The following is a 17,500-nucleotide window of genomic DNA, read 5'->3' on the forward strand; positions in this document are numbered from 1 at the left end:
TAACCGGAAGTAGATACGACATATTGGTAAATTGATTATCGGCTTGGTACGGGTCGACAGAGCTGCAAGCGCTCACGCATTGGCCGTGAGACACACGCGTTTGATCCTATTCTCACACGACACACCTCTTAAATATCACGCATTGAAAAGTACTGCTTTTATTTTTTCTAATGAGTACGTTGTATCGTCGGTGCGTTAACTTTTCAACTGTGCTCCAAAACGTTTTGAAGTAGGCGCATCTGCGACTGCAATTTAACATCATGAGCGTAACCTCTATCATTGTCTGTTATTTGTATATTGTTTTATTGTTATTATTATTATTAACAACAAATCAATACAAAGGTGCATGGGGGAACACAAGTATATTTAAAGAATATACAAAGGGCAATTGGGCTAGAGAGTACAATATCACATTACACAAGGACCTTAAGGGGCATACACGCATTTATACTTCTAACAGCTTTTTTGTTGGTCAAAGTATTTAATTGTCTTAAAATATTTGTTTTTGTAAGGTAAGGAAATGTGGTGTTTGGTTTGTAAATGTACATTTTGTGACTATGACATTAGTCCCTCAAAAATTATGAAATTCATTTACATTACATTTCAACTGATTTCTAAGTAAAGAATCCAAGCAGCACATCTCTCCATAATAGTGTGAAATCTTCATAAATGTGTTCAATTATAAATCTACTGATGTCTTACCACAGATGCCTTACATGAATACAATGCCAAAAAAAAGATGGAACACTGTTTCTGTGTGGTCATTACAAAGATACAATTTGAATTTATTTATTTTTTAAACTTCATATACACTTTGAATTTATGTATTTTATTAAACTTCATATACACTTCATATAGTGTTTGGCAGAATACTATTTATGAATAATTTCAAAATACATTCCCTTAATTGTGTTAATAAGTAGGTATGTGTGTGGCAACATCTTAACTTTTTCCAACATATCTTATCAATAAAATCATTCCAATAAGGCAGTGGCTCCCAAAATGTTTATAGTCCCGTAACCCTTCAAACATTCCACCTCCAGCTGCGTACCCCCTCTAGCACCAGGGTCAGCTGTACCCCCTCTAGCACCAGGGTCAGCTGCGTACCCCCTCTAGCACCAGGGTCAGCTGTACCCCCTCTAGTACCAGGGTCAGAGCCCTCTCGAATGTTGTTTTTTGCCATCATTGTAAACCAGCCACACACACTATTTGATACATTTATTAAACTTAAGAATGAGTGTGAGTTTTTGTCACAACCCAGCTCGTGGGAAGTGACAAAGAGCTCTTAAAGAGCTCCAGGGCACAAATAATAATAATATAATAATAATCAATAATTTTGCTCTTTGTTTAACCATCTTACATATAAAACCTTATTTGTTTATCGAAAATTGTGAATAACTCACCACGGGTTAATGAGAAGGGTGTGCTTGAAAAGATGCACATAACGGCAATGTTGGGTTGTATTTGGAGAGAGTCTCGGTCTTAAATCATTTTCCACACAGTCTGTGCCTGTATTTAGTTGTCATGCTAGTGAGGGCTGAGAATCCACTCTCACATAGGTATGTGGTTGCAAAGGGCATCAGTGTCTAACATGCTGACCACACCGCTCGCATCGCGTGCTGCGAGCTTTGCAAAATAAATGTACACTTACATGCGTCAATGAGCATCTGTGTTTGCCAAGCTCTAAAATAGAAGTAAATTCTATTTGTGACACTGAACGCGGTGCAAGTCCTGCCTTTCCCATCTCCTCATTGGTTTATAGAAGCAGATACCCGCGTGCCATCTCCTCATTGGTTATCACCATGTGGGTGATTGAAAGTTGAACTGAGGTAGGTCAGTCGTGGGAATAATATAAACATTTAGATGCCAATCACCATATAAAGTCCAAAGAAGAAAAAGCCTGGAAGGAGGAGAGGTGACTAGAAACGATTCGGTTGACCGTTTTATGTGTCGATTAACTGTGGGAGGAGAGGACCTTGTGCATTTCAGGTAAAATAACAACTCAACATTTATATCCCAGGGAAAATTAGCTAGCAACAGCAAGCTAGCTAAATAGGACAAATTAGCTAGCAACTGAAAGCAAGCTAGCTAAATTGGCATAAATGTTTAATGCTTTTCGACCTGTCCCAAAATTAATATAATTGGCACAGAGTTTGTTTTGATATTTCAAGCTATGTGTCGTGATTGCGTTTGGTGTGGAGGGACAATGTTGCACGATTGTGCATGCTCGTGTCCGTTCTGGGCATGGTGTTAACAGCGCGATTTGCTAAAGCAAGATACTCTGAGCGCAGCCCAATCCAGAAATCTGGCCGTGGCTTCTGATTGAATTACATTTTCACAGAACCGCTTGTTGCAATTTCGATGAGGGTCTCTTGTTCAGATATCGGTAAGTGGACTGGAGGCAGAGCATGAAAGGGATAACGAATCCAGTTGTTTGTGTCGTCCGTTTCAGCAAAGTACCTGCGTAATTGCGCACCCGGCTCACTCAGGTGCTTCGCTATATAACATTTGACATTGTCCATAAGCTAGAGTTCATTTGCACACAGAAAATCATACAATGATGGAAAGACCTGTGTGTTGTCCTTGTTAATGCAGACAGAGAAGAGCTCCAACTTGTCCTTGTAATCCTAGATTCAGATCATTCAGGCGAGAAAAAACATCACCCAGATAGGCCAGTTGTGTGAGAAACTTGTCATCATGCAAGCAGTCAGACAAGTGAAAATGGAAAAATTATGGTCAGTAAAGAAAACTTTAAGCTCGTCTCTGTTAATACTTTGCCCCTTAGGGCCTCCCTGGTGGCGCAGTGGTTAAGGGCGCTGTACTGCAGCGCCAGCTGTACCTCTGGGAAGCTCTGTGGCTTCCGGGTTAGATGCGCGCTGTGTTAAGCAGTGCTGCTTGGTTGGGTTGTGTATTGGAGGACGCATGACCTTCAACCTCTTCCTCTCCCGAACCCGTACGGGAGTTGTAGCGATGAGACAAGATAGTAGCTACTAACAATTGGACACCACAAAATTGGGGAGAAAACGGGGTAAAATTTCAACAAAAATAAATAAATAATAATAAATAAATCCTCTAAAATTAATAATGATAATAATAATACTTTGCCCCTTTGATAACCAGTGCACTTCTGTATGTTGTAATGCCCATATCATTGCATAGTGCAGAGAGTTCAGGGCCTTGCTTAAACAAAGTTAACCGTTTTCACTGTAGTGTCCATAACGTCATTCAAGCTGTCAGGCAATCCCTCGGCAGCAAGAGCCTCTAGGTGGATGCCGCAGTGTACCCAAGTGGCGTCGGGAGCAACTGCTGGCACGCACGTTACCCCTCTACTATGTCTCTGTGTCATAGCTTTTGTGCCATCAGAACAGATACCAACATATCCATCAGTACAGATACCAACACATCTTGACCCCCAAAGTCCATTTGATGTCACAAAGCTGTCCAGTATTTTAAAGATATCCTCTCATGTTGTCCTGGTTTCCAGTGGTTTGCAGAAGAGGATGTCTTCCTAAACTGACCCCCCATAATCGTAACGTACATATACCAGGAGCTGTGCCAGGCCTGTTGACTCATCCAGCTGTAACAGACATATACCAGGAGCTGTGCCAGTCTGTTGACTCATCCAGCTGTAACAGACATACACCAGGAGCTGTGCCAGGCCTGTTGACTCATCCAGCTGTAACAGACATATACCAGGAGCTGTGCCAGGCCTGTTGACTCATCCAGCTGTAACAGACATATACCAGGAACTGTGCCAGGCCTGTTGACTCATCCAGCTGTAACATACATACACCAGGAGCTGTGCCAGGCCTGTTGACTCATCCAGCTGTAACAGATATATACCAGGAGCTGTGCCAGGCCTGTTGACTCATCCAGCTGTAACAGACATATACCAGGAGCTGTGTCAGGCCTGTTGACTCATCCAGCTGTAACAGATATATACCAGGAGCTGTGCCAGTCTGTTGACTCATCCAGCTGTAACAGACATATACCAGGAGCTGTGCCAGGCCTGTTGACTCATCCAGCTGTAACAGACATATACCAGGAGCTGTGCCAGGCCTGCCACGTCTGTTGACTCATCCAGCTGTAACAGACATATACCAGGAGCTGTGCCAGGCCACGTCTGTTGACTCATCCAGCTGTAACAGACATATACCAGGAGCTGTGCCAGGCCTGCCACGTCTGTTGACTCATCCAGCTGTAACAGACATATACCAGGAGCTGTGATAGGCCTGCCACATCTGTTGACCCATCCAGCTGTAATGCATAGAATTCACTGGTTTGTATGCGAAGCAGTACTTGTTTCAAAACATCTCCTGCCATGTCACTGATGCGTCGGGAAACAGTGTTGTTTGATGAAGACATTGTCTGTATAGTTGTTTGGCCTTTTCCCCCAGCATTGTCCCAGCCATATCCGCAGCAGCAGGAAGAATGAAGTCCTCGACAATAGTATGGGGCTTGCCTGTCCTAGCCACTAGGTAGCTCACCATATAAGATGCTTCCAGCCCCTTCTTATTAATGGTATCTGTTGCTTTTATACATGTCTTACTACTCGAAAGTGATCTTTATTCTCGCCCCAAAAACTCCCATGGCTTATTTTTAAATTGTCATGTTTTTCTTTCTAAATGTCTGCGCAAGAGTGAAGGTTTCATTGAGTTGTGAGATAATACTTTTACACATATAATACACTGTGGCTGAGGAAAGGCACTACTCCCAATATAAGTGAACCCCAAATCGACGTAGTTCTCATCGTATTTGCGCCTCTTCGATGGTCCAATGTCCCTGTCTGTTGTTCGGTGCTTTCCCGGGGTAAAGGGTGGGCAGTAGCTCTTCGGCTGCATCAGATTCACAACTGTCAGTGTCCATGCTTGCTGGGCTAACAACAAATGTAGAATTGCTGATGCTAGCATTGGATGTGCTCGTGGAAACAGAACAACTTGTGTCATCGTCAGGTGCAGGTGTAGTACTGCTGGTGGAAGCAGTACTACCAGTAGAGCAGGTATGTGTCTCTATGGATGCGGGACTTACTTTTTTTTAACCATTTATCAATTTTTGAGCAAACGGAATTAGCAGCAGCTACGTTTGGCTACATACAGACCGTTAAGAGAGTAACGGTTAACGTGATTGTATGTTCATTATTTGACTAAGCTACCTATATTTGACATTTTGTTGTTATTTCGCTGAACACTAAATGGTTTAATTTTATTTTTGGCAGTAAAACGAGGCTCCTCAGGTGAGAAAAAAACCTCAAGCAAATGTATAGCCCTGTTTGAAAATGTAAATGGACTGTTTGAAAATGTGAAATTTTCCCCCAAAGTTAAATTTATTTTTATATTTAATGTGAATCACATTTTTATTTGGCAGCATTGCAGTTTGGGAATACCTGCAATAAGGCATGACATAAGGTATAGACATCCTGTTGTAACAAGGCTCGTATTGTTGTTGAATGAACCAAAAGAAAAACAAATCTTTCCTGCTGATGAGTCAACAGGGTTATTTGTAGGTATGTTTTGAGACGTTCCTGGCTTGCTACAGCACTGTGAACCATGTCACATTGAAGCATACGATTGGTCTAGTTATGTATGGGATCAAGGGGATTGGATGCATTTTACTAAAGAAAAAAAACTCAAGATAAGAGAGGCGCTGAATAGAGAGCGAGAACGTTCTCCGCTGAGTTTAACAAATATTATTATTATTTAAATGTTACCTTTATTTCATTGGCAAGTCAGCTAAGAACAAATTCTTATTTACAATGACAGCCTACCCTAGATGACGCTGGGCCAATTGTAAGGGGCCCCATGGATCTCCCAATCACGGCCGGATGTGATGCAGCCTGGACTCGAACCAGGTACTGCATGTGGAAACATGAAATATCTTCTCTCACACACACACACATGGACTGGAAGAGAGTATTCAGGATATTATAGCCACCACACACACACACACAAATACAAATAACATAGACTACCCACAGGGTACACACTGGTTGAAATTACATTGAACCAACGTGTAATAGACGTTGAATTCACGTCTGTGCCCAGTGGGTAATGATTAAAATACCAAAATTACAAAAGGAAAACATTATAATCATCCAGAGGCAGCTTCTAGCAGACAAACAATGTAATTCGTCACAGCAGTTTACCGGCAGACGGAGCCGAGAGACCAGTGGCATCTATTGTGATGGACATTTAGTGGTGCATTAAAAATGAGACCACAGCGACAGTCAGGTTTGAATATATCAGGAATGATATGCTGAATGGATGGGTTGGTGGGTTTAGTGGATGAATGAATGATTGAAATGAATGGAAAATGCAAATGATTTAGAATGTAGGCCGACCACAAAATGGTTGGAAACATATTATATTCTGTGTCACTAATGTGGAGAGCCGTAAAGTAGAGAGTAGAAAAGTTCAAACCACATTAAGGACCACTTATTTAACCCCTTAAAGGCTCATCGGTCACTACTGGCAACGCCCCCTACATTCTTGAGCATCCGTTGAAGACAATGAGGGAGATATAGGGCCTTCTGAAAGTATTCAGACCCCTTGACTTTTTGTTAGGTTACACCTGGGTTGGCAGCGTAGCCTAGTGGTTAGAGCGTTGGACAGGTAACCGGAAGGTTGCAAGTTCAAATCCCCAAGCTGACAAGGTACAAATCTGTTGTTCTGCCCCTCAACAAGGCAGTTAACCCACTTTGCCATCATTGAAAATAAGATTTTTTTTTAACTGACTTGCCGAGTAAAATAAAGAAATTCTAAAGTTGATTAATTTGTTTTTCCCCCCCTCATCAATCTATACACAATACCCCATAATGACAAAGCAAAAACAAGTTTTTAGAATTTTTGCTAATTTATAAAAAAAAAATATATAAAACTGAAACATTACATTTACTTAAGTATTCAGACCCTTTTCTTAGTACTTTGTACCTTTGGCAGTGATTACAGTCTTCTTGAGTCTTCTTGGGTGTGACTCTTGGCACACCTGTATTTGGGGAGTTTCTCCCATTCTTCTCTGCAGATCCTCTCAATCTCTGTCAGGTTGGATGGGGAGTGTTGCTGCACAGCTATTTTCAGGTCTCTCCAGAGATGTTCGATTGGGTTCAAGTCTGGGCTCTGGCAGGGCCACTCAAGGACATTCAGAGACTTGTCCCGAAGCCACATGTGTGTTGTCTTGGCTGTGTGCTTAGGGTCGTTGTTCTGTTGGAAGGTGAACCTTCGCCCCCAGTCTGAGGTCCTGAGCTCTCTGGAGCAGGTTTTCATTAAGGATCTCTCTGTATTTTGCTCCGTTTATCTTTACCCCGATCCTGACTAGCATCCCAGTCCCTGCCGATGAAAAACATCCCCACAGCATGATGCTCCCACCACTATTCTTCACCGTAGGGATGGTACCAGGCTTCCTCAAGATGCGACGCTTGGTATTCAGGCCAAATAGTTCAATCTTGGTGGCATCAGACCAGAGAATCTTGTTTCTCATGGTCTGAGAGTCTTTAGGTGCCTTTTGGCAAACTCCAAGTGGGCTGTCATATGCCTTTTACTGAGGAGTGGTTTCCGTCTGGTCACTCTACCATAAATGCCTGATTGGTGGAATGCTGCAGAGATAGTTGTCCTTCTGGAAGGTTCTCCCATCTCCACAGAGGACGTCTGCAGCTCTGTCAGAGTGACCATTGGGTTCTTGGTGACCTCCCTGACCAAGGCCCTTCTCCCCCGATTGCTTAGTTTAGCTGGGCAGCCAGCTCAAGGAAGAGTCTTGGTGGTTCCAAACTTCTTCCAATGAAGAATGATGGATGCCACTGTGTTCTTGGGGACCTTCAATGCTGCAGAAATGGTCTGGTACCCTTCCCCAGATCGGTTACTCGACACAATCCTGTCTCAGAGCTCTATGGACAATTCTTCTGACCTCATGGCTTGGTTTTCCTATCTGAAAACAAGACTCCCTAAATTTTATCAGCATATCGATTGCGCAACCAGGGGTGGAAAAACCTTGGATCACTGTTACTCTAACTTCCGCGACGCATATAAGGCCCTGCCCCGCCCCCCTTTCGGAAAAGCTGACCACGACTCCATTTTGCTGATACCTGCCTACAGACAAAAACTAAAACAAGAAGCTCCCACGCTGAGGTCTGTCCAACGCTGGTCCGACCAAGCTGACTCCACACTCCAAGACTGCTTCCATCACGTGGACTGGGACATGCTTCGTATTGCATCAGATAACAACATTGACGAATACGCTGATTCGGTGTGCGAGACCCACTCCAATTTGCTTACCGCCCAAATAGGTCCACAGACGATGCAATCTCAACCACACTGCACACTGCCCTAACCCATCTGGACAAGAGGAATACCTATGTGAGAATGCTGTTCATCGACTACAGCTCTGCATTTAACACCATAGTACCCTCCAAGCTCTTCATCAAGCTTGAGACCCTGGGTCTCGACACCGCCCTGTGCAACTGAGTACTGGACTTCCTGACGGGCCGGCCCCAGGTGGTGAGGGTAGGTAACAACATCTCCTCCCCGCTGATCCTCAACACTGGGGCCCCACAAGGGTGCGTTCTGAGCCCTCTCCTGTACTCCCTGTTCACCCACGACTGCGTGGCCATGCACGCCTCCAACTCAATCATCAAGTTTGCGGACGACACAACAGTGGTAGGCTTGATTACCAACAACGACGAGACGGCCTACAGGGAGGAGGTGAGGGCCCTCGGAGTGTGGTGTCAGGAAAATAACCTCACACTCAACGTCAACAAAACTAAGGAGATGATTGTGGACTTCAGGAAACAGCAGAGGGAACACCCCCTATCCACATCGATGGAACAGTAGTGGAGAGAGTAGCAAGTTTTAAGTTCCTCGGCATACACATCACAGACAAACTGAATTGGTCCACTCACACAGACAGCATCGTGAAGAAGGCGCAGCAGCGCCTCTTCAATCTCAGGAGGCTGAAGAAATTCGGCTTGTCACCAAAAGCACTCACAAACTTCTACAGATGCACAATCGAGAGCATCCTGGCGGGCTGTATCACCGCCTGGTACGGCAACTGCTCCGCCTCAACCGTAAGGCTCTCCAGAGGGTAGTGAGGTCTGCACAACGCATCACCGGGGGCAAACTAACTGCCCTCCAGGACACCTACACCACCCGATGTTACAGGAAGGCCATAAAGATCATCAAGGACATCAACCACCCGAGCCACTGCCTGTTCACCCCGCTATCATCCAGAAGGCGAGGTCAGTACAGGTGCATCAAAGCTGGGACCGAGAGACTGAAAAACAGCTTCTATCTCAAGGCCTTCAGACTGTTAAACAGCCACCACTAACATTGAGTGGCTGCTGCCAACACACTGACACTGACTCAACTCCAGCCACTTTAATAATGGAAATTGATGGGAGATGATGTAAATATATCACTAGCCACTTTAAACAATGCTACCTTATATAATGTTACTTACCCTACATTATTCATCTCATATGCATACGTATATACTGTACTCTATATCATCGACTGCATCCTTATGTAATACCTGTATCACTAGCCACTTTAACTATGCCACTTTGTTTACATACTCATCTCATATATATATACTGTACTCGATACCATCTACTGTATCTTGCCTATGCTGTATCTTGCCTATGCTGCTCTGTACCATCACTCATTCACTCATTCATCTACTGTATCTTGCCTATGCTGCTCTGTACCATCACTCATTCATATATCCTTATGTACATATTCTTTATCCCCTTACACTGTGTATAAGACAGTAGTTTAGGAATTGTTAGTTAGATTACTTGTTGGTTATTACTGCATTGTCGGAACTAGAAGCACAAGCATTTCGCTACACTCGCATTAACATCTGCTAACCATGTGTATGTGACAAATAACATTTGATTTGATTTGATTTGACATGCACTGTCAACTGTGGGACCTAAATGTGATTTGCAAATATTTGCTTTGTCATTATGGGGTATTGTGTGTAGATTGATGAGGGGAAACAAACAATTGAATCAATTTTAGAATAAGGCTGAAAGGTAACAAAATGTGTAAAAAGTCAAGGGGTCTGAATACTGAATTCACTGTAATTCAAGGTGCTATTTTCTTTTATGGCCAGTAGATGGCAGAAGAGGCTATCACAAATGTTTTGATGCTCTTTCATTCTGATTCGACTCTTCACCATGGAACAGACGGGTGCTCAAATGACTGACAGTGGTGTCCCCGTAGAGAGTCTATTAAATTACTAACTCCTAATCCTATGAGTAACTCGGGTTTCAAGAGGCCTTGCAAGGTCAAATCAACAACAACAAAAAAGCCGAAATAAACATCTTCATTTTACTGTACTGTTCATGTATTTTAATACGCTGTTTATTTTAGAGAAATAAAACGATATTACTGGCAGTAAACCATATGATGTCAACTGTTTCCCCTCTTGGTGACACTTCAGTTCTGAGAGTTGGGGGTGGAGGCGTCACAGGGGAGAAGGTGGGGAGTTGGGGGGGCATTAGGGATGAGAAGTGGTGAATATGGGGGTTGGGGGTGGGAGGGGGTGACTGGGGAAGGGGGTGACTGGATCTTTCTGTAGGGTGATGGGGTGGAGGGGGTGGCTGGATCTTTCTGTAGGGTGATAGAGGGTGGAGGGGGTAGCTGGATCTTTCTGTAGGGTGATAGAGGGTGGGGGGGGGGCTGGATCTTTCTGTAGGGTGATAGAGGGTGGGGGGGTAGCTGGATCTTTCTGTAGGGTGGGTGGGTAGAGGGTGGGGGGGCTGGATCTTTCTGTAGGGTGATAGAGGGTGGGGGGCTGGATCTTTCTGTAGGGTGATAGAGGGTGGGGGGGGGGCTGGATCTTTCTGTAGGGTGATAGAGGGTGGGGTAGCTGGATCTTTCTGTAGGGTGATAGAGGGTGGGGGGGGCTGGATCTTTCTGTAGGGTGATAGAGGGTGGGGGGGGCTGGATCTTTCTGTAGGGTGATGGGGTGGAGGGGGGTAGCTGGATCTTTCTGTAGGGTGATAGAGGGTGGAGGGGGGGCTGGATCTTTCTGTAGGGTGATAGGGTGGGGGGGGGGTAGCTGGATCTTTCTGTAGGGTGATAGAGGGTGGGGGGTAGCTGGATCTTTCTGTAGGGTGATAGAGGGTGGGGGGGTAGCTGGATATTTCTGTAGGGTGATAGGGGTGGGGGGGGGCTGGATCTTTCTGTAGGGTGATAGAGGGTGGGGGGTAGCTGGATCTTTCTGTAGGGTGATAGAGGGTGGGGGTAGCTGGATCTTTCTGTAGGGTGATGGGGTGGAGGGGGGTAGCTGGATCTTTCTGTAGGGTGATGGGGTGGTGGGGGGGGCTGGATCTTTCTGTAGGGTGATAGAGGGGGGGGGTAGCTGGATCTTTCTGTAGGGTGATACTGGATCTTTCTGTAGGGTGATAGAGGGTGGAGGGGGTAGCTGGATCTTTCTGTAGGGTGATAGAGGGAGGAGGGGGGTAGCTGGATCTTTCTGTAGGGTGATAGAGGGTGGAGGGGGTAGCTGGATCTTTCTGTAGGGTGATAGAGGGTGGGTGGTGGGGTAGCTGGATCTTGCTGTAGGGTGATGGAGGGGGTAGCTGGATCTTTCTGTAGGGTGATAGAGGGTGGAGGGGGTAGCTGGATCTTTCTGTAGGGTGATAGAGGGTGGGGGGGGGGTAGCTGGATCTTTCTGTAGGGTGATAGAGGGTGGGTGGTGGGGTAGCTGGATCTTGCTGTAGGGTGATGGAGGGGGGGGTAGCTGGATCTTTCTGTAGGGTGATAGAGGGTGTAGGGGGGGTAGCTGGATCTTTCTGTAGGGTGATAGAGGGTGGGTGGTGGGGTAGCTGGATCTTGCTGTAGGGTGATAGAGGGTGGAGGGGGGGTAGCTGGATCTTTCTGTAGGGTGATAGAGGGTGGGTGGTGGGGTAGCTGGATCTTGCTGTAGGGTGATGGAGGGGGGTAGCTGGATTTTTCTGTAGGGTGATAGAGGGTGGAGGGGGGTAGCTGGATCTTTCTGTAGGGTGATAGAGGGTGGGGGGTAGCTGGATCTTTCTGTAGGGTGATGGGGTGGAGGGGGTAGCTGGATCTTTCTGTAGGGTGATAGAGGGTGGGGGGGGCCTGGATCTTTCTGTAGGGTGATAGAGGGTGGGGGGGCTGGATCTTTCTGTAGGGTGATAGAGGGTGGGGGTAGCTGGATCTTTCTGTAGGGTGATGGGGTGGAGGGGGGTAGCTGGATCTTTCTGTAGGGTGATAGAGGGTGGAGGGGGGCTGGATCTTTCTGTAGGGTGATAGAGGGTGGGGGGTAGCTGGATCTTTCTGTAGGGTGATAGAGGGTGGGGGGGTAGCTGGATATTTCTGTAGGGTGATAGAGGGTGGGGGGTAGCTGGATCTTTCTGTAGGGTGATAGAGGGTGGGGGGTAGCTGGATCTTTCTGTAGGGTGATAGAGGGTGGAGGGGGGTAGCTGGATCTTTCTGTAGGGTGATGGGGTGGAGGGGGGTAGCTGGATCTTTCTGTAGGGTGATGGGGTGGTGGGGGGGCCTGGATCTTTCTGTAGGGTGATAGAGGGTGGAGGGGGGATAGCTGGATCTTTCTGTAGGGTGATAGAGGGTGGAGGGGGTAGCTGGATCTTTCTGTAGGGTGATTTAGGGTGGAGGGGGTAGCTGGATCTTTCTGTAGGGCGATAGAGGGTGGGGGGTAGCTGGATCTTTCTGTAGGGTGATAGAGGGTGGGTGGTGGGGTAGCTGGATCTTGCTGTAGGGTGATGGAGGGGGGTAGCTGGATCTTTCTGTAGGGTGATAGAGGGTGTAGGGGGGTAGCTAGATCTTTCTGTAGGGTGATAGAGGGTGGGGGGCTGGATCTTTCTGTAGGGTGATAGAGGGTGGGGGGCTGGATCTTTCTGTAGGGTGATAGAGGGTGGAGGGGGTAGCTGGATCTTTCTGTAGGGTGATAGAGGGTGGAGGGGGGCTGGATCTTTCTGTAGGGTGATAGAGGGTGGGGGGGCTGGATCTTTCTGTAGGGTGATGGGGTGGGGGTAGCTGGATCTTTCTGTAGGGTGATAGAGGGTGGAGGGGGCTGGATCTTTCTGTAGGGTGATAGAGGGTGGGGGGGGTAGCTGGATCTTTCTGTAGGGTGATAGAGGGTGGGGGGGTAGCTGGATCTTTCTGTAGGGTGATAGAGGGTGGGGGGGTAGCTGGATATTTCTGTAGGGTGATAGAGGGTGGGGGGGTAGCTGGATCTTTCTGTAGGGTGATAGAGGGTGGGGGTAGCTGGATCTTTCTGTAGGGTGATAGAGGGTGGAGGGGGGGTAGCTGGATCTTTCTGTAGGGTGATGGGGTGGAGGGGGTAGCTGGATCTTTCTGTAGGGTGATGGGGTGGTGGGGGGGCCTGGATCTTTCTGTAGGGTGATAGAGGGAGGAGGGGGGTAGCTGGATCTTTCTGTAGGGTGATAGAGGGTGGAGGGGGTAGCTGGATCTTTCTGTAGGGTGATAGAGGGAGGAGGGGGGGGGTAGCTGGATCTTTCTGTAGGGTGATAGAGGGTGGAGGGGGGGTAGCTGGATCTTTCTGTAGGGTGATAGAGGGAGGAGAGGGGGGGTAGCTGGATCTTTCTGTAGGGTGATAGAGGGTGGAGGGGGTAGCTGGATCTTTCTGTAGGGTGATAGAGGGTGGGTGGTGGGGTAGCTGGATCTTGCTGTAGGGTGATGGAGGGGGTAGCTGGATCTTTCTGTAGGGTGATAGAGGGTGGAGGGGGTAGCTGGATCTTTCTGTAGGGTGATAGAGGGTGGGGGTAGCTGGATCTTTCTGTAGGGTGATAGAGGGTGGGTGGTGGGGTAGCTGGATCTTGCTGTAGGGTGATGGAGGGGGGTAGCTGGATCTTTCTGTAGGGTGATAGAGGGTGTAGGGGGGTAGCTGGATCTTTCTGTAGGGTGATAGAGGGTGGGTGGTGGGGTAGCTGGATCTTGCTGTAGGGTGATAGAGGGTGGAGGGGGTAGCTGGATCTTTCTGTAGGGTGATAGAGGGTGGGTGGTGGGGTAGCTGGATCTTTCTGTAGGGTGATAGAGGGAGGAGGGGGGTAGCTGGATCTTTCTGTAGGGTGATAGAGGGTGGAGGGGGGTAGCTGGATCTTTCTGTAGGGTGATAGAGGGAGGAGGGGGGTAGCTGGATCTTTCTGTAGGGTGATAGAGGGTGGAGGGGGTAGCTGGATCTTTCTGTAGGGTGATAGAGGGTGGGTGGTGGGGTAGCTGGATCTTGCTGTAGGGTGATGGAGGGGGTAGCTGGATCTTTCTGTAGGGTGATAGAGGGTGGAGGGGGGTAGCTGGATCTTTCTGTAGGGTGATAGAGGGTGGGGGGGTAGCTGGATCTTTCTGTAGGGTGATAGAGGGTGGGTGGTGGGGTAGCTGGATCTTGCTGTAGGGTGATGGAGGGGGGTAGCTGGATCTTTCTGTAGGGTGATAGAGGGTGTAGGGGGGTAGCTGGATCTTTCTGTAGGGTGATAGAGGGTGGGTGGTGGGGTAGCTGGATCTTGCTGTAGGGTGATAGAGGGTGGAGGGGGTAGCTGGATCTTTCTGTAGGGTGATAGAGGGTGGGTGGTGGGGTAGCTGGATCTTGCTGTAGGGTGATGGAGGGGGGTAGCTGGATTTTTCTGTAGGGTGATAGAGGGTGGAGGGGGGTAGCTGGATCTTTCTGTAGGGTGATAGAGGGTGGGGGGTAGCTGGATATTTCTGTAGGGTGATGGGGTGGAGGGGGTAGCTGGATCTTTCTGTAGGGGGTGATAGAGGGTGGGGGGGGCCTGGATCTTTCTGTAGGGTGATAGAGGGTGGGGGGGGGGCTGGATCTTTCTGTAGGGTGATAGAGGGTGGGGGGGTAGCTGGATCTTTCTGTAGGGTGATGGGGTGGAGGGGGTAGCTGGATCTTTCTGTAGGGTGATAGAGGGTGGAGGGGGGCTGGATCTTTCTGTAGGGTGATAGAGGGTGGGGGGGTAGCTGGATATTTCTGTAGGGTGATAGAGGGTGGGGGGTAGCTGGATCTTTCTGTAGGGTGATAGAGGGTGGGGGTAGCTGGATCTTTCTGTAGGGTGATAGAGGGTGGAGGGGGGTAGCTGGATCTTTCTGTAGGGTGATGGGGTGGAGGGGGGTAGCTGGATCTTTCTGTAGGGTGATGGGGTGGTGGGGGGGCCTGGATCTTTCTGTAGGGTGATAGAGGGTGGAGGGGGGATAGCTGGATCTTTCTGTAGGGTGATAGAGGGTGGAGGGGGTAGCTGGATCTTTCTGTAGGGTGATTTAGGGTGGAGGGGGGTAGCTGGATCTTTCTGTAGGGTGATAGAGGGTGGGGGGTAGCTGGATCTTTCTGTAGGGTGATAGAGGGTGGGTGGTGGGGTAGCTGGATCTTGCTGTAGGGTGATGGAGGGGGGGTAGCTGGATCTTTCTGTAGGGTGATAGAGGGTGTAGGGGGGTAGCTAGATCTTTCTGTAGGGTGATAGAGGGTGGGGGGGTAGCTGGATCTTTCTGTAGGGTGATGGGTTGGAGGGGGTAGCTGGATCTTCCTGTAGGGTGATAGAGGGTGGAGGGGGGGTAGCTGGATCTTTCTGTAGGGTGATAGAGGGTGGAGGGGGTAGCTGGATCTTGCTGTAGGGTGATGGAGGGGGGTAGCTGGATTTTTCTGTAGGGTGATAGAGGGTGGAGGGGGGGGTAGCTGGATCTTTCTGTAGGGTGATAGAGGGTGGGGGGGTAGCTGGATCTTTCTGTAGGGTGATAGAGGGTGGGGGTAGCTGGATCTTTCTGTAGGGTAATAGAGGGTGGGGGGGTAGCTGGATCTTTCTGTAGGGTGATAGAGGGTGGGGGGTAGCTGGATCTTTCTGTAGGGTGATGGGGTGGAGGGGGTAGCTGGATCTTTCTGTAGGGTGATAGAGGGTGGAGGGGGGTAGCTGGATCTTTCTGTAGGGTGATAGAGGGTGGGGGGGTAGCTGGATCTTTCTGTAGGGTGATAGAGGGTGGAGGGGGTAGCTGGATCTTTCTGTAGGGTGATGGGGTGGAGGGTAGCTGGATCTTTCTGTAGGGTGATGGAGGGTGGAGGGGGTAGCTGGATCTTTCTGTAGGGTGATAGAGGGTGGAGGGGGGTAGCTGGATCTTTCTGTAGGGTGATAGAGGGTGGGGGGGGTAGCTGGATCTTTCTGTAGGGTGATAGAATTGGAGGGGGGTAGCTGGATCTTTCTGTAGGGTGATGGGGTGGAGGGGGGTAGCTGGATCTTTCTGTAGGGTGATGGGGTGGTGGGGGGGGCCTGGATCTTTCTGTAGGGTGATAGAGGGTGGAGGGGGGATAGCTGGATCTTTCTGTAGGGTGATAGAAGGGTGGAGGGGGGTAGCTGGATCTTTCTGTAGGGTGATTTAGGGTGGAGGGGGGTAGCTGGATCTTTCTGTAGGGTGATAGAGGGTGGGGGGTAGCTGGATCTTTCTGTAGGGTGATAGAGGGTGGGTGGTGGGGTAGCTGGATCTTGCTGTAGGGTGATGGAGGGGGTAGCTGGATCTTTCTGTAGGGTGATAGAGGGTGTAGGGGGGTAGCTAGATCTTTCTGTAGGGTGATAGAGGGTGGGGGGGGGTAGCTGGATCTTTCTGTAGGGTGATGGGTTGGAGGGGTAGCTGGATCTTCCTGTAGGGTGATAGAGGGTGGAGGGGGTAGCTGGATCTTTCTGTAGGGTGATAGAGGGTGGAGGGGGTAGCTGGATCTTGCTGTAGGGTGATGGAGGGTAGCTGGATTTTCTGTAGGGTGATAGAGGGTGGAGGGGGTAGCTGGATCTTTCTGTAGGGTGATAGAGGGTGGGGGGTAGCTGGATCTTTCTGTAGGGTGATAGAGGGTGGGGGGTAGCTGGATCTTTCTGTAGGGTAATAGAGGGTGGGGGGTAGCTGGATCTTTCTGTAGGGTGATAGAGGGTGGGGGGGTAGCTGGATCTTTCTGTAGGGTGATGGGGTGGAGGGGGTAGCTGGATCTTTCTGTAGGGTGATAGAGGGTGGAGGGGTAGCTGGATCTTTCTGTAGGGTGATAGAGGGTGGGGGGGTAGCTGGATCTTTCTGTAGGGTGATAGGGTGGAGGGTAGCTGGATCTTTCTGTAGGGTGATGGGGTGGAGGGGGGTAGCTGGATCTTTCTGTAGGGTGATGGAGGGTGGAGGGGGGTAGCTGGATCTTTCTGTAGGGTGATAGGGGGTGGAGGGTAGCTGGATCTTTCTGTAGGGTGATAGAGGGTGGGGGGTAGCTGGATCTTTCTGTAGGGTGATAGAGGGTGGAGGGGTAGCTGGATCTTTCTGTAGGGTGATGGGGTGGAGGGGGGTAGCTGGATCTTTCTGTAGGGTGATAGAGGGTGGGGGGTAGCTGGATCTTTCTGTAGGGTGATGAGGTGGAGGGGGGTAGCTGGATCTTTCTGTAGGGTGATAGAGGGTGGAGGGGGTAGCTGGATCTTTCTGTAGGGTGATGAGGGTGGGGGTGGGGTGGGGTAGCTGGATATTTCTGTAGGGTGATGAGGTGGAGGGGTAGC

The sequence above is a fragment of the Oncorhynchus masou genome, chromosome 1 (assembly GCF_036934945.1).
Source record: "Oncorhynchus masou masou isolate Uvic2021 chromosome 1, UVic_Omas_1.1, whole genome shotgun sequence".
In the NCBI taxonomy this organism is placed as follows: Eukaryota; Metazoa; Chordata; class Actinopteri; order Salmoniformes; family Salmonidae; genus Oncorhynchus; species Oncorhynchus masou.